This window comes from Cavia porcellus, unplaced genomic scaffold (genome assembly GCF_034190915.1).
Source record: "Cavia porcellus strain 051 isolate PalLab524CR breed Dunkin Hartley unplaced genomic scaffold, mCavPor4.1 scaffold_11, whole genome shotgun sequence".
Taxonomy (NCBI): Eukaryota; Metazoa; Chordata; class Mammalia; order Rodentia; family Caviidae; genus Cavia; species Cavia porcellus.
The window spans coordinates 77,815,815-77,839,810 of NW_026947494.1; the positions used below are offsets into that span (position 1 = coordinate 77,815,815).

Below are 23,996 nucleotides of genomic sequence, written 5' to 3' on the forward strand. Positions count from 1 at the left end.
GGAATAAAAATACAAACTAATACTTCAGGGATACAATTCATTTTTCAGCCTTTTAACTAGAAAGCAAGGAAAATCCTGCCTTAAAAAAATCCAGCTATAATTGAAGGTCTAAATTACCTACAATATAACATCATTATTTAATTATTTTATAAGACATTTAGATTAAGTTTTTAAGATTGTCTAAATAAAAATAGTCCGGGAAGAAATCAAACTAATTTTATCTATGAAGCACCTCGTCATCCATTCCTTTGTCCCATGGTCTACCATGTTTCCAACCAAGCCCTCAACCCAGAAGACTCTGCAGTAGAGGAAGGGTGGGGTCATATGCAGTGCAGATGGAGCAGGCCTGGAGGACACCACAGCGGGGCTGCTGTTTACTAAGGTTATGGAAAAGATGGCAGGGCTTGTGTCAGACTCATTGCTCACGTTACACCGATTTAGACAGCGGAAGCAGTACATTCCCAGTGATTTTTGGCCTGCTTTTGTCCCTTTGTCACAACCTTCAAAAAGAACAGCAATGAAGATCTTACCAGAAAATCTGGTGTAGGACAACATCTGTATCTGCTTGGAAGGATATAGAATTTAAATTACTTTATGATCTGTGTAATATTTTTCTAAAAGAAATTGTGTTATTTAGGTCAAGGTTCTGATTTAGGATTTTTCATTAAAAAGGCTGTTCTACTGTAATAACGAATTTGTTGTCACAATTCCTATTTTTAATATTATCTTAGCAATTATTTAATTTAGTGGCATTTAAAAAAATTTTTTGAAAATAAGATGATTCTAAAAAATTCCCTGTGATTACTGAACACATCAACTCCTTTTTATTTATAGATTCATAAGGAAGCATCTCTAAATATGAGCTACCATTTCAGGGCCTGGCCTGATTGCCCTAGTTCTGTAGCTGACCTAGAAAGAGATTTAAGGACCAAAGAATGGATCATTTTCATTTTAGCATTCAAATGCTAGTTTACAAAAATAAATGCATGTATATAAACAGTAGTTTCAATTACAGTACAAATCACTAGGGTAGACTCTGAAGTGGTTTGATCTTTTAGTATTAGTTATATGTATACAGCATAATTTGTAGCTCTAATATATGGCAGTTACAACCAGATACATCTATATTAAAAGCAACAGTTGGTTCTACCTTCTTGTATACTGCATCAAATCTAATATATGGCAGTTACAACCAGATACATCTATATTAAAAGCAACAGTTGGTTCTACCTCCTTGTATACTGCATCAAATCTAATGACTGCCAAAATTTATTCAAGCCACTTTTTAAGTTTTGCTTCTATTGTCCTTTTTGTATTCTATGTTCTAGCTAAATCAATGTTTTATGAAGAAAACAAACCACATGCTATGTCAGCATGCTCTTTGATATTTCCTGTCCCTACACATGACCATTCTCATCATCTCTGAGAAGTCCTACCTAAATTTCAAATCTTGATTCAAATTTGACTTCTATTTTGCAGAATCTCTGTGAAGCAACAGCATTTGTATTTTTATCCTTACTACTATACCTTGGTTCACTTTGTTCCTTTCATTACTTGAATACAAATTTCTTAATATAGGAACTATATCAGAGAATATTTTAATATGCTTAGTATCTGCCATCATATCTCAGAAAATGTTTACTGAATTGGTATTTTAAAATATTAATAAAAAATTTACACAAAACCTAGGTTTTGACATATTTAGTATATGATAAATGTTGGATGACTTTATAGATTAAATACTGTATGAACAGAGGGGTTAGGAATATATTTCAGCAGCACAGCACTGCCTGAAAGCAATGTCCTGAGCTCGATTTCTGTTACAAAACAAAACATATGATTAATTTTAATGTTAGAGTTACCATTTTCTGTACTGTAGACAATACATCAAAAATGCTTATTTTCCTACAAAGAATTAATTTTGTTAACTGGGTTTGGTTGTAAACATCTTTAAATTAAAGCTCTTATGACATCATTTGTGAACAATTATTTTACACAATTAAGTGTCTGTATAGGAAATTACCTAATTCATAAGCTTCACAGGATAAAAACATATAAATACAGCATGTTCAATAATCCAAGGACTTGAATCATTTTATAAATGAAATTTTCTCCTCCATGAAGTGGGAACTCATCCTTTCCTATTTTCACATAATTTATTATATACATTAATGAACTTATTAACAGAATGGTTATTATGCAGCACTTAAATATCTTTGGGCTAATTTTACATTAATATATGACAGTATTAAGCAACTCGAAAAAGTAAACCTTGTAACCTCTCATCTTCAGTGAGCAAAGGGGTTATCTGCATTTTTTCTTACGTAGAATAGGTCTCCATCAGTAAGAGCGAAAGAGTTGATGCAGCAGTTAGTAGCCAAGATCTTTTACCAGATGCATTTTTTGGTAAATCCTTACTAAGAAATGAGGCCTAACACAGCCTCATGGCAACAGCCATAACTGCAGACAGTATTATGTAATTTATCACAACATATTAGTTATATTACATTAGAATTTGAATTTTTAATTGGATGGTGTATGTACATTTTTCATTTTTATATTGAATAGGAAAGGAATTTCTGAAGTATTCATTTAAGACTAACTAAGCTTATATAACATGGGGAAAGCCTAATTTTAGTTTTAGTTGTACATACAATCTGCTATTTAGATTTCAACAGTTATTAAATTTAAGTTAGAAACAAACTTTAAAAATTAAACTTTTATGCTTTTCAGTATTTTTCGGTGAATACTTTTGGTAATGGTATAGACTTCTGGCTACAGGGAGGTATGTATACTTATGTATATTGCATGCTTTTTAAGAGTCACTCTTTGTGGGTCTAGGTTATTTTTTTTGAGAATCACTGAGAACTGTATAAAGTTTGTTACAGTTTTGGGAAGTATTATGAAATTTCAGATAATACAGAATGGCTATGAAATGTTAGGAAACTACTGGAGACTACTACCAACTTACTATTCTGATCAAATAGTTTCAAAAGGAAAAAACAAAAAGCAGTTACTAAATGTTACAGTGATAGCAACAGGCACACAACTCCGGGCATCCTTCCAGCAGGAGAGAAGTGTTTGTGCAGTCTTTCTGGTCATAACCACAAACACAAATAGCATCTCTGACAGTGAACCACAACTGCAGCAGTGCAAAAACACACTGTGCCCAAAGCATTGAGAAAAGCTCACAGAAGAAACAGTGGAGCTGGTCCACCAACAGTGAGTGAAGTTTCCTTAGCCAAGAATTACTAAGGTATTAACAGTATTTAAAATGAGGAATTTGTGCAAAAGGAAATCTGCTCTCTACTCACTTTCGTATTTGACATTTGTGTATGTTGTAGGAAAATAAGGAGTATCCCTGCTAAGTACTGTCCTCTGCCTTCAGTGTATATTGGAATAATCCAGAGAGCTTGTTCGTATGTGCTGTGCAGCAAGGATTTATATGTCTCTGATTCTTTCCTGTCTCTGGTTCCAAACCAGACTTCACGAAACACTGATAAAGACTCTTCATTTTTCTCAAAAGGAAAGGCTACTTTAATGCCCTCAGAGCTTCTGAGCCAGAGTTTTGACTGGAAAGTTTCTCAATATGTGAAGTAATCACGTAAATGACAAACAGTACAACGCAAATACCCAGGAAGCAGTGTTAAAAGTCCTAATAAAGATTGCCAGGAAATGAGAAGATCCCTTTTGTTTTTGTCAGCTCCAAGGTCACCTTTACTTTCCTGAATTTATAAATTATATAAATAAAAGGATCTTTATTTCTCTGGAATCAAAGATCTTAAGATTTCTCCATTTTCAAATTCTAGTTGTACTTGCAGAAAACAGGAATGCTATATTCTCAATGGTTTTGTTTCTGAAAACTCAAATACTGAAACCTAATTGCCAGTGTGGCAGTTTGAAAGAAGGGTGCACTGAGGGGCTGGAGGGAGACGTGCGTTACCTCTTTGACCATGTGAGCACACAGCAAGAAGCTGTTGTCTCTGAACCAGAAAATGAGTCTTCATCACTGAAGCTGCTGGTCATTGATCTTGGATTTCCCAGCCTTAAGAATGGTGAGAAATAAATTTACGTTGTTTGTAAGCCACCCAGTTTATGGTTATTCAAGCTAAATCTTTTTCTTAAAATTAATAAAGAAATGCTGATGTGTTGTTTTCAAATACAGAATATAGTGTACCTAATTCCTTTTCAGAGAGAAAGTATTTCTGTTCAACTGGTTTCTTGGGGGGTTGAGATGAGGTGAAGGACTTAACTGAAATAGTACAAAGAAAGCAAACTTCAGAATAAACCAGTTCCAAATTTAGTAGGTTTTAGTTCTGGGTTTTCCCCAGACATTGCAGTTCATGTGATAGACATGAGGAAACTCCAGCTTTCCAGTCTAGACTTGTCTACAAATCACAACATGCATAATTGAATAACACAGAACTTAGGAAAGGGGTGTTTTAAGGAGGGCAACAGATGGACACCTCCAATTCCAAGGCTGAAGAAAAGCTGCAACAATGCTAAATGTCATGCCCATGAGCGTGGTGACCTCCTAGAACAAAGAGTAGTTTGTTGAATACAGTCAGCGTAATAAACATTTGTCAAATGCCTCATGCAGTTAAGTAGCTGAATATTTCTGGTTCTGCCTACACAACATGTTGAGCACAGTGCCAAACGGCTCCACTGAACTTGGGTATTTTCTGCTTAATAAAATGGAAGCAACTCGATATGAAGAATTTGATTATTACAGTGTTACTACTGTTGCTAGCAACAGAATTGCTGCATATCGGTCAGCAAGTTTATGGTAGGAATAAATCACAGGCTATTTTAAGGTCTAAATAAATCTCTAACCTTTTTTTTTTTTGGTCTTTTTGAGATTGGGTCTCACAATGGCCTTAGGCTCACTTTGTAGCTCAGACTGGTCTTGAACTTGCAAATGATTCTCCTGTCTCAGCCTCCGAAGTGCTGGGATTACAGGAGTGCACCATCACGCCTGGCTAAATCTCTGAATTTAAAGTTCTAGATGATAGAATAATTTAAAATTTAAATTACTCATTCAACAAACACAGAGTACCAAATGTTGTAGTAGACACTGTCAGATGTGGAGGTGAAGAGTGACTCATTAGGCATGCACCTACCATTCATGGGTAACAGATTAGTGGAAGATACACACACTCACAAGAAGTAAGAAGTAAATTCTATGTAAAAGTTGCTAAATAGAGACTGTCATAAACAGTCCGAAAATGGAAGTGTGTGGTACCATAAAGTATGTACCACACGACAGAGCTGCTAACTTGATTACTTGTATGCAGTTCAACTACTCAAGAGTAGCACTTGGTTCTATGAACAAATTACTTACTAGGAGCTTTATTTTAAAAATAAACTGCAGTCATATTTAATTCAGTAAAAGAAAAAAGGCTTACCTTTGAGAAATTCCTATAGTAGGAAAAAGAAAAATTTATAAAGTGAAAGAGAAAAAACAAGGGAAAGACAAAACAGTTTGAGTTCTAATTTAGAATACCATTTGCCTAAGGCCTCGTATGTTAAAATTTCTGCTTAATATAGCAGAAAACCAATCTTTAAGATTGTTACATGATTCCATCACAGGAGTGCCCTGGACCCAGGCAAGAGAGCCAAAAATGAGGATCAGTGAATCTGTAACCCACAGGTCTGTCTTCAGGAGGCAGATGTATAGTGATTTTGCACACCTCAAAGATAAAAGTCAACTGAATATACACTCATGCTTAAAACCCAAATGAAGTAAAGCTGTTGAACTGAATGACAGGCCGCCACTTTAACAGTCCTTTTGTTTTTAAATTTTTATTTTGCAATTTGAAGATTCACTTGATCAGTTATGGTGGGAAGCAGTAACCTGGGCACCAAAGGTTATTTTAATTTTCCACCTTAGGGAATCTGGTGTTGAATTCAATCACTGCAAATGCAGCTAAAAGGCAAAACCGAATATGAGAAAAACAATACACGCTTATCACGCTCCAATCTCCTTGTGATTTGGAGATGACTACACAAAACTACAGAATAAGAAAAAAAAAGTAAGACGTAAGTTACAGTATTTAGGAGTGATACGATGCCTCTCATGTTTACTGTAACCCGCTGGAAAAAACTATGTGCAGTTTTGTAGGAATCAAAGTACAGATAACGATGTCCACCGCCAGGGACAGTGCTTTCTCACCATGCCTGACCAGCTTTGCCCTTCTTTTCTCTACTTCTCATTCTCTCTCAACCACCTTTCCTTCGGTTAACCGGCTATAGAAGCTAAGTACGACGAAAAGCTTGCCCGGCACAATGTCTTCGAAGTGTGGAATGCATGCCCGTCTCACTCCTGAGACGTACAAGCCCGTGTCCCTCTCAAGTCAGGCCGAGCACGCAGGGCTCCCGGAGTACACATCTAAGAACCGAGGCGAGGCCTAAAAGTCAGAGTGGGGCGCGCAGGACTAGGATACGCTGATGACGGCCGAAAGACGACACTTCTGGACTCTAAGAGGCCACTTTACAGTGGCCCAGTGTTGAGAAAAACACTTGGTTCTTTTGCTGAACTCGTGAGCACTCTGTATAATTACCCCGCGGGGGATCGCCTCGGAATCAAGAAAAGCACTTCGAAAACGCACCGACACGCGGGCAATCTCGCTCAGGAACATAAGCAGAAACCTGAAAACAGAGCCTCTACCACCAGCACCTAGCGAGACGCACAAACTACTAGCCCTCCACCAGAACGCTCGCGGGACACCGTACTAGGGGAAGTGGGCGGAGGCGCACAGGTCTAATTCTCGCGGGATCTCCTCCCTCCGCGCTTGTCCGGACCCAGTCAAGGCTCGCGTTGTTTGGTTTGGGGGCGGGGTAAACCAGAATGGGGCGGAGTCAGTCGGGGGGCGTCCCCAGCCTTGTTGACTTCGGAGTCCGCACGGCGCGTCGGTCTGGCTTTTCGCGCATGCTCAGCTGCCGGGGTTCTGGAGGCTGGGACGGTCGAGCTGCGTCCCCCCCCACTCCCCCCCGCCACCCCCGTCTCGGGTCCGCGCCCCGCCCCTCCCCCGGCCGGTGGCAGCGGCGGTGTTGTGGTGGGGGCGGCCGGCTGCCGCGGAGCTTGTCGAGTCCTCGCGCCCAGCTGGCGCGCCGGCTGTGGCGGTCCGGACCGAGCACCGTGCCACAGGTAACGCCGCCGTCCGCGGGCTCGGGGTCGTGAGGTGGGCGCGACAGGGTGGGCGGCTTGGGGCGCGACGGGCTCCGGGGCGGAGGCGGGGGACGGAGACCCGGAGGTCGAGGCCGGCAGGAGTCCCGGAGCGGGCCTGGCGGGCCTGGAGGTCGGGGGACGGGGGCAGAGGGCCCGGGAGGCGGGGGTCCCGCGGGAGGCCGGCGGCCGCGTCCTGGGCCCGGGTCTGCGGCTCCGTGCGGGGCTCCGGGGCCGCAGGGTCCCCGTCGCCGGCCTCGTCAGAGCCCCCAGGTACTTGAGATCCTTCCCCGACCCACCTGGCGACTTTGTCTTGTTTTGGTTGTGGAGAAAAAGAATGCAACCTACGTAAGCTGGGGAAGCCTTTGGGGGCTGGGAAGGTTTTCAAGAGATTAGAGCAGGCGCTCGCATTTTCTTGCCTACTTTTTTGTTTTTGTTGTTGGAGCGTTTACTACTGTTGGTGCTAAGTGTGGTGCATGTCGAAGGGCTTGGGATATTTCAAAAACCGGCAGAGGACCCGTAAGTAGTAGCAGAGGGAGTAATTTTGCAGATCCAAGATTTTTCCCAATTACTTTGTTTTCTTATGTCTTTTTTTAAAAAATTAAATAATCGTAGCTATGTTTTTCATCACAAAAATTTAGGTAAGGAAGAGGAAGTACGCCTTTCAATAGTTTTTTTTTTTCTTTAATTACGAAAGTACTGCGTGCGTCTTAAGAAAAAAATTAAGCTGCCAAACAATGAAGACGGCCTCCCTCCCTCTCCACTGCCCTTTAACCACCAATATTTTCTTTTTGCCACCGGGATAACCGGACTTGAAATGTGTGTAGTTAGCCATTAAGTTTTTTTTTTTTTTCTGTGCATATGACGAATAGACTTCAAAAGCAAAACTGGGAAGATCGTACATAGTAAATCGCTTTATTGGCTACAGCGCATCATGGATAGCCCTCCATTTTATTACATACTTTATTTTTTAAAAGGTGCACAGCTATTTGTTTATTGTTGAAAACATTCTCCAAGTTTTAAGTAATCAATCGCTTTTAAGAAAGGGTATGAACCGATATTATGAAACACATTGTGAAACCTTTAAAATGTCCCAGACCAGATGTGATACTTTCGTGCGAAACAGGTTGAGTAATATGTTTACACAGAGTTTAATACTAGTTTACATGAAGTTGGATGACCTCATGTAGCGGGTTACCTAAAGAGTTTGCTAGGGGTTTTTTTTTGACTGCGTTTTTCAAAGTAAATTTAAATACCATATGGTCAGATGAAAACATTTAGTTTTTAAACATGAAGCAGGTAATTCATGAAGAGGTGAGGTAGAAAACAAGCTCAGAAGTTTGTATTGGAGGGGTACCAGGAATTAAACATTTTGATAAGTAAACCAGAGAGTTAAACTGGTTGTGGAAGAATTGTTAAGGCAAAGCTAGCAAATCTCTGTTACATTTTGTATTTTGGGCCACAGAAGAGCTGCGGGCTTTTGTTGATTAATCAGTAACTTGTATGTGTATTTATTAAAAATATACCGTTGTTCATCTTGGTGTGAGCTTCCAGGGAAAACAGAACTGGGTACATTAATCACAAACAACAGACTGATTCTAAACACAGCCTGAATTATTAGGATATTGTGTAGCATTTGGGACCTGTGCTTCAAAAGGAATCAAAAACATTGTGACACTTTCATTATCGTTCTTGGTAATATCCTTTTATAACTTCCTCACAACAGCAACATAAGTAGCCTTCTCCCCATTGTGTGCGTTAATAAACATGTTCTCAAACAATAAACCACACAAATCTCACTGCTTTTTAGAAGTCTTGCCTGTTTAGCCTCAGGTGGTGGTTAGTTTAAGAACCTGTGTTTTCTACTCAGCCTTTGCTGTCTCCTGTTAATAAAAAGCTGTCTTACAAAATTGATCCTCCTTTTCTTTCTTTGAAAATGTTTTCTTTTTTTTTTTACAAAGACAGACATGAATATAATCACGTGCATTGAAGATAGTCTAAAGGGTCAGTAATCATCCTCTGTCTTCTGCTGTTGTGGTCCTGGAGAGTAAACTCCTGTCCTTGTGCGTTATAGACAAGCACTCCACCATTGAGCTGCTCCCTAGACTCATTTTATGTTTTCTATTCTGTTTTTGAGATAGGGTTTCCCTCAGTTGTCCATGCTGGCTTTGAACTTTGATCCTCTTCCTGAGTAGCTGTGATTACAGCTGTATCCTCCCACACTTGACCATGCTCTTTGTAGAGGAGGTTTCTGGTGGTACATTATTAAAATACTAAACTTCCTGATGTCATGCCTTTAAGAAAGGGTGAGAGGTTGCACTAGACACTTTGCCATGTTGTGCTAAATTCTAATTAATACTGGTCCTTGTCACTGCTGTTTATTCCCTTACAAATGGTGTAGGGTCACATTCCATAAAATTTTATGAACCTTGTTGGACTTTTTGCAGACTAATATGTGGAAAGAATATAAAGGGAACCTTAAATTTTTTTTAGAAAGTTGATATTTGCTTACTTTTTGATATTTTAATAGTTTCTATTAAGAGCTTAATAGTTTTTCAATATAGTATATTAATCCATCTTAGTTTTCCTATAAATGTGGCAATTGAGTACTTTAAAGAAACACTGCAAATACTGAAATGAATAGAATACAATTGAATGTATACTTGAGAGGAAACAAATGTATAATAGAGTATTTGAGTTTTAATTTGCAGGTAAGAATATAATCGCAATCATATTTAAGGGGCAAAACTGCCATTGATGATCTCTTAGACAATTTATATTCTACTTCAATGTGACTGGACTTTGTAGTTGTGTGACAGAAGTTTCATGCCCAAAAAAGTTTTAATGGGATGTGGTGGTGCATACATGTAATCTTAGGAGGCTGAGATGGGAGGAGGCCAACCCAGCCTACACATCTAGAGTTCAAGGCTGAGACAGGAAGGAGGCTGCCAGCCTGCACTACATAACGTGACACTGTTCCCCCCACCCCACCCCCACATTCCTACCCCTGGAAAAGTATGTTAAAATCCACCTTTCAGCAATGGAAGACAAACAGGCTGGGAAACTTAAAGCTGTGAGTGTACGTGTGTGTATTTTTGAAAACCGAATGATCTTGTTGCTTGTAGAAATACAAAGTTTTTAAAAATTTATTGTGAAAATTCTTTGGGGGCCATATCTATATATGAATAGCCAAAAGTAAATCAGTTATTTTGTTCTGTGAATAAAACAAAAACAGAAGTACCAGGGATGATCTCTGAAGTTTAAAATCTTTTTTTGTTTTGATCAAGGAAAGGAACATAACATTTACTGCATGCCAAAAGCACGGGAGGATTAGATTCCTGGTTGCCTGTTGAAGAACTAATTTGTATAGATAACAGCTATGGTGGAATTTTATGAAGAACTTGTTCCCAGATAGTTCTGGAGAGAGAAACTAGTTAACATAGAAAGAGAAACCAAAACAGGAGAACCTGAGAATTGGCTGGGAGTAGACAAAGGGAGAAGGAGTTACTTGAGAGCCTGTGATCTGTAGACTCAAATATGTGGTTGGGAGTCAAGGAAGATGAGAACTTACAAGTGATCAGTTATTTTAGCTTTTAGGTACTAAAAAATACCTAATTAAAATTATCATATTTAGCAGTGTCCTACTGGGGGGTTGAGTTGGAGTAATTAAACACTTTTCAGTAACTTGGGCCGTCTCAGAAACCTTCTGTAATTATATTATAAGTCAATTCACATAATCTGAAGTTATAGTCAGCCCTTGAAGAGCTGTAGAATGTTAAGAGATGTCTTCTCCCTGCCTTCTACAAGTGGGGACTTCCAGGCAGCTCTCCTTGGGTGTTCTGCATGTTTGTTTCTTACTTACAGCTGTTCCTTAGGTTTGCTTTCTCATTTTCATTCTGAGAACTGTTTTCGCTTGCGGTGATTGCACACAGACCCAAAGACTCAGTTCTCCTCTTCCCCTCAAACCTACTTTGTCCTCAGGGTCCCAGTGTTGTCTCACTGCCTCATTGTCTTTTCCTAATCATCACATTTGCCTGTCTTCCTTATTCGTATTTTTTATTCTGAAATTGTTTTTGAGAACTATTTAACAAATACTGGATAAGAGAGTTGAAAACAAACCATATTTTAGTATTCTTTTATTTGTCAGTGGATACCCAGAAATACCAAAAAGTAGGTATGGAAATGATAATTGATAAACTGGCCCCCTTTGCTGACACTAAAATAGTAGTTAACTTTGGCTGCTAGATATCCTCCTCCCTCATTTTCCTTTCTTTTTATTCTTTCTCTGTCTTTTCTTACACACACACAGACGTGTATGTGCACTTACTAGAATTTCAGTTGTGTATATCTGACAACTTGATTTCTTGTAGGCTATCATATAAAATTTTTTTTTAGATAATTTCTGATTTCTTGTTATTGTACATAAAAGTTGTTAATGTTTTGGCATTTGAATTTTTTCCTATGCTATTGTATTGAGCAGGCTTCTTAATGAGCTGCGGTACTATCGTAAGATGACTTAAATTTCTTGTGTGTTTTTATAATTAGGAAGGATAGAGTAAAGCTGTGTTCTGCATTGTTGTTTTATTACTTTAAATGATACCAGGATGTTCCAGTGACATAATCAGCTGATTTGCCATAGCCCAGAATATGTATCACTCTTAGATTCCTGAGGAATTGACATGAAATTTTGAATTTACGTAGTTTTGATGGTTTTGCAGAAGTTACAGTTTTGTTTCTCTTTCATCTGCCTTTCTATCCTATGTTGCATCTATTAGAGTTTAGCTCCTTAATAAATAACTTTTGTTTTATTAATTACAAATATAATGCTGTTAAGAACTGTGAACTGTTAAGAACTGTGAAATTTCTGGTAAGGATCAGAAATTTTCTTCTTGGTCATTGACTTTTTCACTGTGTTGACCAGAGTAGCCCTGAACTCCTGGACTTAAGCTGGACTTCCTATGCTTCAGCCTCCTGCCTCAGCCTCCTGAGTATCAGGCACTACTGGTGTTCACCACCTTTTCAGGCTAACATTTGGCTTTTGGAATTTTGAAATGCATACTCATAGAGTGGGGCTGTTCTTAAGCTAACCAATTTGTCACTCTAGCTTCAACTTTATGAAGCATACTGAAAAATACTACTTTTTAAGTTTTATGAAACTTAAAATTGACTCATTGTTTTTAGAATAGTCAAAAAAATCACATGGTTCAACTTTTAAGAGTGCACAGATCAATAGCTAAACCTTGGAATCAGCCTATAAGTGCATCAGCAGGTGAATGGGTAAAGAAATGTGGTTATACAGAGTGGAGGACTAGGGTACATTGGAGTCATTTATAGGAAAACAGATGCACCCTGAGACCATAATGTTAAGTGAAATAGGTCAGACACACAAGCTTAACTCTTACATGATACCTCTTACATAAGAAACCCAAGTATAAATAAAGAGCAGAATGAAGGGTAAATAATAGGGAACAGAGAGGTGGCTTTTCAGGGGACTGACAGGGAGAGGGAAAGAGGCAAGGGGAGAGAATATGACAGGGATTAAAATGTGCTGTGTGACTGTACCAGCTCCCGTCATTAATTTAATCTGGAACTGCACCATGTGCTAAAATAAAAATGGACGAGAAATTTTTTAAGTGCTTCAGAAACTATATAAACTGAAAGTGTTTCTTCTTCAGCTTCCCGTTTCCCATATTGGCATGTGGCACTCATCTCTGGGATGGTAGAGAAGAAACTTTTTTTCCGTTTTTACAAACAAATGTGACTGAGTTTCCTTTGCTTTCCAAGTAGGAAAAGGTGAGGTATATTTCACTGCATTCTTTCTCTGCTTAGCAGTTTACCCCAGCATCCTTGGACACACTACCCTGAGTGTTTCCCCAGTGTCCTGGTGTTCCTTGGGCAGGTGTCACTTCAGCCAGTTGATTTTTGTTTGCAGGAGACACATCTGTACGTCAGTTTGTTTTATATTGACTATTTTTGTGCACATTTTCATTTAGAACATTGTATTTGCCAGGGCGTGGTGGCACCCGCCTGTAATCTCAGCACTCTGGGCTGAGGCAGGAGGATCACCATGAATTCAAGGCCAGTCCAGCTACACACTGAACCTAAAGTTGCTTTGAATCACACAGCAAGACCCTATCTAAAACAATAAATAAATAAATAAAATAAGGCTGGTAAATGATTACAAAAATAATTTGGGGCCAGGGATATAGGTCGCAGCATACAGCACCTGCCTGACAAGCATGAGGTGGTGAGAACCGTATGATCCCCAGTACCCCCCCAAAGTTTGTATTTGCCTTTGATTTTTGTTTCTAGTAAAATCTAATAAATCTGTTTTCTTGTACTAATTTGTGTTTCTTTTATTTGTGAAAACAATTTTTGCTATAATCTATAAAAACTTACCATAAATACATTAGGTATAATTTTTATAGTTCTCCACAACTCAGCGATATTTTTGGAATAAAATGTGGACATATTTGTGACACTGAGACTGAATAGGAATTGCCAAAAGAGCTACAAAAGAAAAACTAAAAAAGGGAGAAATATTACTGTATCAGAGAGGAAAATTCTGTGCTATAAAATGGAAACACAAAAAGATGTCTCCTTATTGTCAACTGTTCATAACATAGAAATGATAGAACTTGAAAGGGGAAGTGAAATTTTAAAAATTCTAATGGTGGTAAATGGTTGTAATACTTCTGTGGGTGGTGTTGGCAGAATTGACCATCTGAAAAATTATCCTATAATCAAAAAGTGAGGAAAAAGTATTATAAAATATTTATCCATCTTCGTGCCCAAACAATATGGAACTTATTTATTATTTATTCAAAACAAGGGAGTTCAAAAAAGTCACTTAAATTTAGATTAGGTCTGATAGGCCAAATAATTGAAAAACAGGGATAGAGAAATGCCACCCATGACCTCCATCATTAGTGTCTTTACCAGTACGTTTAGTGGGTAGACATTTTAATGAAATTATACCACTTACAGAAAAGGTGAAAGGGCAACATGGCGGTCTAAAATGTGTTTTTCAAAGAAAGTAATGCAAGAAATATTTAGAAAAAATACTAGATGCTGATGTACAAATTGTAACATTGCATGGTGTATGGAATGTTTTAAAACATACCATACACAGAAAAAATTACTGGAAAAAATTTGATGAAATTGTCAGCTTTATATTTTGCAAAAATTCATAAAAACATGCACATTTTAGTCATCCTGTATTTAAATAATTGGACTGGTAAGTGCTTAAAAAATACAACTTCCAAGTATACTGTATGTCGCTGCAACAGTAGATATATATTTAATTATATTCTTTACCCATGGATATTTAGATTACTTCCCATTTTCATTATGACCCTTACTAATACAACATCTTGAAGGGAAATAAGAAATAAAAGAATACTAATCCTTTCATTAGGGGAAAATAAATTTTGAAAGCTGAAATGGATGCGTAGTGGTGAAAAAGACATGATACCTTCCTCACTCATAAAGGTCCAGATTAAGAATGTAGAATGAATGTAGACGTGTGATCAGACCAAAAGGCATAGTCTAATGTAACAGAGGAAAACCTGTAAAACCTGTTCAGGTTCTTCTTGGCTTCTGTATGTCCTGTATTTTCCTGGCGATGGGGCAGGACCCTTCTGGAATAAAGATCATGGTCAGACAAGGTGGGTTTGAGAATTTTATGGCCAGTGCTTAATTAACACAGACAGGGGAAAGTGAAAATAAAGTATGTAGGGTTTCCTGGCTACTGTAGTTTCTGGTATCTGCCTCAGGGAAAAAGAATTCTAGTTTCTGTGACCTACCTTGGGAAAAAAAGGAATAGGAAAGAAAGAAGATCAAAATAGAGACTTTGCTTCTAAGGCTCTTTCTGTGTCCTTCAGTTCAAAGTACTTAGCATAACAAAACCTCATCCTTTACGGGATGGTTTTCTGAGCCCCCAAAATGTTTCTTGGTTTCCTTTCAGATGGCTTAGTAACTTTTCTCATTAGTGGGTCAAAATACCTAACACCCAAAGTTAAAGGGGAAAGGTTTATTTGGCTCACATTTTGTAGAAGTTTAAGGCATGGTGACTTGGTAAAGCTATCACTGAAGAGAACAGTTCATGGTACCCAGAAGATAGCAAGACAGCAAAAACGACTGTTTTGGTCCCTTACATCGTAAGCAGGCCACCTGCGCTGGAGGAATATGGCACTCACACCCTGAATTCCAGCCAGAATTTTACCAGTTCAATCAGTGAGTTAGTCTGGTAGACCACCCTGAACGTGCCTGATCTTGTCCCATCAGTGGATTGACTCACTAATTACAAACACCCCCCCCCCCTTTTTTTGGTACTGAGAATCAAATTCAAGGCCTACAGCTTGCCAGGCCACTGAGCTCCATCCTCAGCCCTAATCACCCACCATTAATTCCAGCATCATGAAGCATTGGGGGACATCCAGACACAAGCCATAGCAATGGATAAGTGGAGAGAAATAGGGAATCATGTGAAGATATTTGGTAGGGTCTACCGTTGACAGTTGAATTGGAAAAGTGGAGATGAGAGTGGTGATGGATAGCAGCTTCCATAACAAATTGTCCACACTGCAGGGATAAGCCCTGCATGTATCTAGCAGTTATGTATGTAGAGGTGATTTTTATATCTGTAAATAAGAGTTTGAGACTACAGCCTATATTGTAGTTGGGATATGGTTTGTTCTTCAGGGCTCTCTGTGTTGAAACTTTGCCATTGTGGCAGTGTCAAAGGTGATGGGATTTTTAAAAGGTAGAATTCAGTGGGAGGTCCTTAGGTCACTTAGGGACATGGGCCCAAAGGGCAGTGAGATAGTTCTTCTGTAACATCTCAGTGGTTCTTAAAAGGGGTAGTTCCCTCCAACCGGCTGGTTGTGGAAGCCTGAGCCTGGCTGTCTGATTCTGACTTCCTGCTTGAGGATGGAATTGCTCTCCTGCATGTGCTCTACCACTGGGTCCACTACAGCATCATGTTGCCACTAGAACTGAGCCAGCACCAGTGCCCTGCAGTTGAGGATCAACACTGAACTAACTACACCTCTACTTTACAAAATTAGTCCATGTCAAGTGTTTTGTTATAGTCACAAAAAGGTGACCAGTTCAGCCTGTTTCAGTATATTTAACATGAGAACCTGTGGCACAGACAGACTAAGAACTTCGAGTGTTCTCTAGGAGAAAATGTCATGATCTGCAAGGCAGATGTTTTATATGGTCATTAATTTATTATAATGTTACTGTATGTTCAAAAATGAGATTTAAACTGCTGCAGTAAAAAGTTAAGTGGATTTAGCAAACGTTTCCCATCCATGTTTGCTCTTTATGAGCTGCAGGGGTAATGGTTTTTAGACACTTTAGTGTAAATGCTTTCAGACTTTTATGGATAAAGAAGAACAAATATTCATGCATCTTAAGGATGTCAGAATCTTCTTGAATAATAAATGGTAAGAATGATGAAAGTTAGGATCCTGCCGAATAAATAAGCAAAAAAAGTGATAGCATGATAAAAGGTAAATAAATGGTGAATGTTCTTTGATTTCTTCAGACCAAGGTATTTATAAATACGCAGTATAGCTGTGTAATCTGTAACAACCACTTAGCTTCTGTCTTGTCAGTTTACTTTTAGCAAGTCATTTAAGATTTCACAGGTTATGTAACTGTTTAGTTGCAAGAGATTGAAATGTTTTCTAACTGGCATTAAAAATTAGTTTGAGATGTTTGCTGGTTATTTATTTAACAGTGGCTTGTGCATGCTGCCTAGGTTTGTTCATATGGCTTAGTTTGTTTGTTTGTTGTTGTTTTTGAACAGTCAGGGTCTCGTTTGTGCTGACCCATTTCTGGACTTTTGTGATCATCTTTTGATCACTTACATGTTCTCAGATCCTGGAAACAGCAAATAAAAGGCCACTTATTTGGCTTTGCTTTTCCCTGTAAACCAGCAGTAGAAGTTCATTCATTCAAAAAGACCAGAAAATACAGGTGAAAGAGAGGCAGATGATCATCCAGGGTTGGCCTTTAGTCCTGAGAAACCTCTGTTAATGAAATCAACAACTTGAAAATCCCCAGCTTTGAAGTTTTACTGCCATGTGTGATAAACAAGTTTCATGATTAGAAGTACAGAAAATGTGCCAGGCAAGGCAGTGCATGCATTTAATTCCAGCTTCTTGGGAGGCTGAGGCAAAAGAATTGTAAGTTTGAAGCCAGTTTAGGCAATTTAGTGAGACCCTGTTTCAAAATAAAAAAGCTGGAAATGTAGCTCACTGCTCCTTGTTTCCATGTGTTTTGAGTTTTCTTTGACTGAAATTATATTTGCTATGAAGTGGTGTGCTATTAACCAAGGTTGATAAAGCCTTGGCCAACATTTTAGGAAATTCTAGGCATGTGTGGCCAACTATGTGGTGGTTTAGCTGTTGGTTATGGGAACCACAATAGGCTAGTGGGTGAATCAGTCAGTATACTTGTATCACTGCCTGTGGATGACTAGCGTAGAGCTTCTTTATGGTATGTATTATTAAAACCTTTGTAGTTGTATTTTTGCAGTACTTTAAAATTCTAGGGCCTTAAGTTTAGTAGAAGGAAACAAAAAAAAAAATGCTATATCTCAAAACAAAACAAAACAAAACAAAAAACAAACCCAAATGCAAAACGACCTTTGATTTACAATATTTGAAGGATGGCTTTTACTATATCCTTGTAATTCCTGTCAGTCATTGTACCCCAGTGCTAATCATTTCTAGATATTAAAATCCTGGTCTGTCTTTATACATAAATATGATTAAATTTTGGAACGCATGGATAGACTGGTTTTAGTTTCACGTAAAGGCCTGCAGGGGCTGCGGATATTGCTCAGTGGTAGAGGACATGCCTAGCATGGATGCAAGACCCTGGATTTGATTTGATCCCTAGTGCTGTAAAAGACCCCCTACACACGCCGGCGTGCGCGCACGCGCGTGTATACACGCACACACACACACACACACAGCTAGGCCTTGGCCACACTCACAGTTCTAGCACTGGGGGAGACTGGAGCAGGATGGTTGAGACTGTGTAGCAGGTCCTTCCTACCCACTTTCTTCCAGATTGCAAACCAAAAGAAAGGGTCTGTAGTATACTGTATTGGTTGAATGTGATGCAGTGTAAACCCCATTCTGAAAGAATTACTTTTAATACTTAAAACCATTTTAATTGGATTGACTACTTGGGTCTAAATAATCTATTTTTCTTTTATGAACCAAAGAAATTAGAAATAGGAACACTTAAGGGTTTCTACTTGAACAATTTAGTAGGGCTCAGATTTGGAGTCCTTCTGCCTCACCTTCCTGGAGTGCTGGGATTACAGATCCATGCCACCAAACCCAGCTACTGGCATTATTAGCAGTGCAAGTGAGTGAGAGGAATTCACAAACTAGAAAGAGGAAGAAAACAAAGGGGGCTGCAATCACACCAGCCCTAATGCAGTTGTGCAGAGAGGAGAGGGGAAGAGGGGAAGATGGGAGAGGGTAACCCTGTGACACACAGAAAGGAAATGAGAAGTTACTGCAATGACAGTAAAAGGCAGAGTGTTAAAGCTTAGAATATTTTTACTGTTTCTGCAGCCTGTGCAGCTGACCTGCTGCTGTCACTAATGTCCTCACAGTGACTAGGTCACCAAGAGATGGTTGACTTGTGCTGGGTGTTCTCCAGGACTCCAGCCCTGATGTCTCACAGACAGCCTGAATGGGTTGGTTTAATCTTTGGAATTTAAAGAAGTATTGTTTAGTTATCTGTGAGATTAATTCTGTTTATTTTACAGTACTACTAGAGTTTTAAAAATTACTGAATTTGAATATATATAGAATTTCATTTGATGCTGAAAACAGGTTGATGTATGGTTGTTGGGTAAGGAAAAGACTGGATTCGGGCCTTAATAAATATGCTTATGATTCTGGGACTTTTCCTTACTGTAATTTCCAAGTCAGTGTTTTGTTTTTCTTTTAATATTCTTATTGTGTTTTGTTTTTAGTTATTTGAGGCAGAGTTTCACTTGATAGCCAGGCTGGCCTGGGACAGACAGAGTGCAGCTGGACTGATAGACTGACAGACTTGCAGCAGTCGCCACAGGTGCCACCACCCCTGTGTGTTTTAGTACCGTTTGTCTTCCTGTTAATGGGAGGAGTTGCTGAGACTGGTCCTGCTCCTGCATATATTAATCTTTCTTTACTGTCTACTGTACCTTCCGGTTGTAATACAGCAAGTAAAAAGAATTTGTATGCAGGAGATGTTCTTTCTTTCGGCTATCCTGAAATCTTACTACATTGAAATTTTGACAGTTTTGAATCTGCTGCATTCATGTTGGGGACTGCTAAGAAAAAAGGTGGGATCTTTTGTTGAAATTATACTTTTGTTTAAAATGTGTTTTTGTGAGTACTCAGAATGCATGGGCATAGCTTTCCAGTATCCTGAAAGCTTAAGAATCAAGCGGGAATGCGCTTTAAGCAGTGGTAAGCTTGAATTTATGTTTAGGCACGATTTCTCCTAATGATATATTAGAAATACAGAAAGTTTTTTTTCCCTCTTCCATGAAATTACTTAAAGGCATACATATTTTTAAATGAGAAAAAAATGATTGTACAGTATGATGATTTCCATACCAACATGGTCAATGGTTTTATTTGTTGCACTGCTTCCAGTTGGTGCATGAATAAAATTGTTTACGTATTTTTGTAAAGTTGTATAATTAATCTTTATTGTAGTTTTTTTCAGTTTGAAGCTTTTAGGCCATCTTAGGAATATTGCCATGTATTATGTATAAGAAAATCCATTCAAATTTTCATCAAAAAGTAATAGAACTTACCTTTGTTACTGATTCTCCTTGCAATGTTTTTAGTTATTTGTCTGTACCCTGATAAGAAATGGAAGAGGGAGAGGTGAGTTTGGCTTGCAAGTGTATGTTTTTAAGGTGGATTGTGTTTGATTTTCTGTGGAGCAGTGGTCCACAAAAGAGTAGTGGCCAATAAAGTTTGGGTATTATGATAGGTAAATAATGCCTCCACCCTAAAAGAGGCCTGTGTTCTAATCCCTGAAATCTGTAAAAATATGGCTTTCTATGGCAAAAGGGAATTGGGGTTGCAGATGAAATCATTCGTTAATCATCTTACTTTAATATGGGAAGATTATTTCGGTTTATCCTGATGAGCCCATTGTGATGACAGAAAGTCCTTAAAATGGAAGAGTATAGCAGAGTTGATGGTACCAGAGAAATAACGTGAAAAGAACTCATTTCCTGTATTGCTGGCTTCAAAGATAGGGAAAAAAGTTGTAAGCTGGATGGGTGCTTCTACTGCAATGCAGATGAACAGTCTTTTCTTGGACTTCTAGAAAGGAGCAGTCCAGCCATCACTGATGTTAGCCCTGTGTGAGCTGGTGTCAGACATCTGATCTCTAGAAATGTAAGGTAATAAACTTATGTTCAAGTCATTAAGTTTGTAGTAATTTGTTCAGAGAAAACTAACACAGGCCAGTTATGCTATGATGATTGATTCCTCGAGGAAAGGCGCAGTCTGTATGTAGGGTATTACGAAGTTGGGAGGACTACAAGTGAAATCTTGAGGTTCATTACAGTTAATCTAGTGAAAATGATTGGCAGCAGTGACAGGGATTTTCACCAAGGCCAGGGAGAGTACAGCAAAGGTAGCTTGTGTAACAGGAGAGGAGTGTGTAGGTTTTGGTTCAGGTGCACTGAGTTTGAAGTGTTGGTGGGAATTTCCCTTCCCATGAAATTAATCTAGAAACTTGGTAGGTGCACTGGAAACTTTATGCTGAAGATGATTTCAAATTAATGAATCAGGAGAAATATATACCTGGCCTAAAATTCTGAGGCAGTATGTTAGAGAAAGGAAAGGACATAATCAACAGCTATTTAAATTGCTTTTCTAACAGTCATTTGGGGAGGGAGCTTTTCATAAATTTAATACAAAATCTTTCCAGCTTGAAAAAAAGAGCGTTACATTTGAAGAAATACATGCTCATTGTTACCAGTAGAAAAGAAAGAGTATTTCTGAGTTTACTGTAAGTGCATAAAAAAAAGCATTTAATTCTCTGGCTCACCAGCTGTTTTATAAAAAAGGAAAATACAGTATTGTCAGTGGATAACACAAATTACTAAAAATTGCTATCTTTAGACGTATTTTTCTTTTAGCTGAGCATGGCAGTGCATGCCTGTAATCCTTGCACTTGAGGGGCTAAAGCAAGAGGATTGCTGCAAGTTTGAGGCCAGCCTGCGTTGTGTAGTGAATAACAGGCCAGCCTGAACTATATAACAAGACACTGTCCCACAGCACCAAGTGTTTTCTGTTCCTCTGAAACATAAGTACTTTCCTATCTAGCACACGTTTAAGTAAAACATTGCCCAATGTGACACATAAGGCTGTCTTAGTATGTGGACATTCATATTATGTTTTAGTACTTTTAGTACTGTAACGTAGTGTGTGGTGTATTCAGTATCATTTACTGTTGATTTTTTCCAAAATTGTTTTTCAGTAAATAGTTGATGTAACAAATTTGTTGAATTTTTATTGCCTGTTTATATGTTGGATTTGCTTCTATGTACCTGCATCTCTGCAGTTACTTTTTTCCAGTGATTGGTTGATTGATTTTTGGAGGTCTTTTCGTATTTCAACTTGAAATTTCAGAAAAGTAGCTTTTACTGTCCTTCTTCTGTGGCATTCATTCAAGAATGTAGTTTTGCTGTTGTCCTGCCCTTTATTCCTTTGTGGATTTCTAGGTTTAGTTTACTTACCATGCTTAAGTGAAGTTTAAGGAGCTTATCAGAGGTTTTATTTGACCTTTTTCATGTGTATTAATGGAGGGCACCAGGAAGATGTGCTTCAGTTAACAAGCTCTACTCCAGCTGATTGTCAGTAGAAGAGCCAAGGCTGCCTCCTGTCTAAAAGTTGGACCATAGATGGATTCCAGGGCAGGAACATGAAGGTGGCAGGATTGGTAGCTGCTGTTCCTTTTAGTACACTGCTGGCATTTTAACTTCTCTGAGATCAGAATGAGAATCGCTTTCTTAACACAGACAAGTGGATGACAGTGTTTAAAATTTGCCAAGAAGTTCACCCCCCATTACCATATTTAAGTTAAAAAAGAGTGTGTGTAGAGTGATTTTGTGATACAGCAGTGTAAGTAAAATCCAGAGGATGTTTTGCAAGCTTTGACTGGCCAACTAGTTATAGTTTCTGTTTGTTTTATTACCCACCAGGTGCCTTATTCCCAGAAGCCTAACTGTTGTCTTTGTAGTTTCAGGATTCTTTTACCCTGTGTCAAATAAAGAAAAATCATGCAGTAATTTGAATAGAGAAGATTTAAAGAATTATTATAACAGAAGCTTAGGAAGAAGTAGAGAGCTCTAAAAAATAAGATACAGATGTGAGGAGCAGCCACTATTTCCAGGGCTGTGATTGAGTGCCCAAGCAAGAGACCAAGCCAGTCTTATGGAGGAATGTGTGTCTGTGGCTCAAGAGAGTGCAGAGAAATCATTAATAGAATTTGCCAGAAATTCACCCTTTGAAACTCTGGAGAGATATTCAGGGAGAGGCCTGAGGATGGAAGGAAGCTGCAGGCTGTGGTGCACTGCAGGAGCCTGAGGGTGTGAAGCCTGCCAAGGGGTGCACCAGACAGGAAGCAAGGCCCTTCCCTCCCACAGTGTCTCTTCAGCACCATCTGCTAAACAATACCCATCAGTTGAAATTATTATAGGAAGTCGAATACTTTGTATCTACTCCCTGGAAGAGCCCAGGCAACATACTGTTACTCTAGGCTTTTCCTGAGGTGGTGTCCACAGCTTTCACACCCTTTCTCTCCCAGGTATGTTTTCCTTCTAAGTAAAAGGTTAGAGGCCCCTTTGATTGACAGGACAGTTCTTGCCCTTCTATTTGGTTGTTCCCAGTTAATTGATCACAAATATTTCCTGTTTGCTGCTTATATTGTCTTTCATTTATATAAGAAAATGGTGTCATAGTCTTACACCAAATATTTATTTATTTTTTTCATTGTAGCAGTAAGGTGAAGGATCACATCTACAGCTTTAGGAGGTACTTGTTTTACAAACAGATGATAAAAAGAATGTATTTTATCTTGGCAAGTAGTTACTTTTTGTAGCTTTTAAGATATGTTGAAATTTTCTAAGATGCTGCAACCATGAATGCTGATGGTATGGCTTTGAATGAATAGTTTTGTTCCATGAATGACATGGTAAAAGCTAGATAATTTTAGGATTTCCTTCTTTAATTGTTTTTCTTGACCTACTTTTCACAGATAACTAAAAGGCAGTATTTTGTTTGGTTTTGTATACACAGGAAAATATTATATGGATTATGTCACTTTTTGTGGATACAGATGGTTTTATTTAAAGTTATAGAACGAGGCTTAAGATGTCACAGTATAATGTGACTTTTTGACTCCATCTCATTTTACTGCTATTGCCATTGTAACTTAACAACAAAGAATTAAGATGCAAAAAAAAAAAATTTCCTCTTTTCCTCTTGTAACATATGCTGGCTGGGTTTATAGGCCAAGGGAATGATGTAGAAAATATACCTAGATTGATATTCTAAACACATTAAGAAAGATTTCGTAGGCATTTTACCAGCTTTTGGGTACTTCTTAAGAGTATTTATAAAACTGTTGAGAATGTTTGCTTTTTCTGTGACAATTTACTGTGGTTTAATGTGTGAATAATTCAGAAGAATGTTGAGTTTCTTTGCTCCTGCTGTGTGTGTGTATGTGTATCCATATTATCTGTCTACATTTTCTTATTAGTGATAATCTCACTTGGTAACCC

At 38.4% G+C, this 23,996-nt stretch overlaps 1 protein-coding gene across 2 annotated transcripts in view; it reads left to right on the forward strand.

Moving 5' to 3' along the window:
• Positions 1 to 7,005: 7,005 nt before the first annotated feature.
• The window catches only part of Pcmtd1 (protein-L-isoaspartate (D-aspartate) O-methyltransferase domain containing 1), a 77,274-nt gene continuing 60,283 nt past the window's right edge, over positions 7,006 to 23,996 (forward strand). The window contains exon 1 of one of the 2 annotated variants that reach the window (XM_013148485.2): positions 7,006 to 7,147. The gene's annotated coding sequence lies outside the window, so the exon portion shown is untranslated. The remainder of the gene's footprint in view (positions 7,148 to 23,996) is intronic. The other variant, XM_013148487.2, reaches the window with a different exon arrangement.